At 39.7% G+C, this 1,321-nt stretch overlaps 1 long non-coding RNA gene across 1 annotated transcript in view; it reads left to right on the forward strand.

Moving 5' to 3' along the window:
• The first annotated feature begins 168 nt into the window (after positions 1-168).
• Positions 169-1,321, forward strand: part of LOC109522767 (uncharacterized) — a 5,115-nt gene continuing 3,962 nt past the window's right edge. Inside the window, exons 1-2 of the long non-coding RNA XR_002169617.1 lie at positions 169-330; positions 557-580. This is a non-coding gene — a long non-coding RNA (uncharacterized LOC109522767). The remainder of the gene's footprint in view (positions 331-556; positions 581-1,321) is intronic.

A 1,321-nucleotide genomic window follows, 5' to 3' on the forward strand; every position in this document is an offset into this window, starting at 1 on the left:
CCGTGTTGGTGGTGATTAACAAGTGTCCTGTCTGAACCGCATCAGACTTCCTGTTGTTCTTCACTTTGTGTATTAAAACTAACATTAGTAGCCTTGTAAGCCTTGGGTTGTAGTTTCGGTGCCCTCCTGATTCTCACGCAGTCGACAATTACCCCTCGCTCTCTCACTTCACTCCTCATCCCTTCGTCCGCTGTTTGTACGTTTGTTTGGCTGTATTGTGTGTGTGTTGTGTGTGTGTGTGTGTGTGTGTGTGGGCAAGGAGGGCTATCATGGACTCTGTGGCTCCTTTTGTGCTGCTTTTGCTGCCCGGCCTCCATTGGACAGCTGCCGGTAAGAATTTCATTAACATAATAATCAACGCTGGGTGAGGTGAGGTATTTTTTTTTGTTTGTTTTGTTTTTTTGCATTTTTAAACGTGTTATGTTACCAAGAGGTGCTCGGTACAATAGTTGTAGTGCAGCAGTGAAAATCCATCAGCGTGATGAAGTGGTTTTTTTTGGGGGTTGTCATAGTTGAATGACTTGAAGTTGAAAGTTCTCCCTCTTCTGTTTTCTAGAGGACACGAGCTGGACCTACACTGGTGAGCTACAAAGTTTCTTTGCTTTTTTGAGATGGTTAAAAAAAAAAAAAAAAGCAGTTGTGTCCTTTTACAGTTCAGTTGTATTCAGCTTTTGGGTGCATTTAAGTGGAATATATTTCAATTGGATTGTCTAAAAATGCTGAACAGTTCTGTACATCCAAAAATTTAATCATTTCAGCAGTTGTTTATTGTCCTATTGAAGCACGGTGTTACTGTTCAAATTGTACATAAAGTGACAGTGCCTTCCAGTAAAATCATTTTGGGGAATTGAAAACTCTTGGGCCTACAACACTACTGTAATTTAACGATTATTGATGGCGTTACAAAGTACTCCAAATCATTTTTTGACTTGGCACTTGGAGGAGAAACTTCAACAACCACTGGTTTAAGGGTTAGGGTTGCGGTTAAAGTAAACGACTGGTGGCACGCGAGATTTTTAAAATAATATATATAATAAATAAATAAATAATAAATAAATAAATTGCAGCGTGACCCGCAGAGATGTGTTGCCGAGCAGAACAACATTCATAACCAAAGAAATCTCCTCTTCGTACCAAATTTCACAACGATTATGCACGTGAATATCAACGTGCGTGTTTATGATGACAAGACAGGACTACTGTACATCCAAAATCTCCCTTCGTATTTATTTTTTTTTAGTTTATTTTTTTCCCTTTCTGGAATATAAACGCAAGCAGCTTTCACATGTCGTCGAGGCGCGCCCTCCGCGGAATTTATGTA

Source organism: Hippocampus comes, unplaced genomic scaffold (assembly GCF_001891065.2).
Source record: "Hippocampus comes isolate QL1 unplaced genomic scaffold, H_comes_QL1_v1.1 scaffold227, whole genome shotgun sequence".
Lineage (NCBI taxonomy): Eukaryota > Metazoa > Chordata > Actinopteri > Syngnathiformes > Syngnathidae > Hippocampus > Hippocampus comes.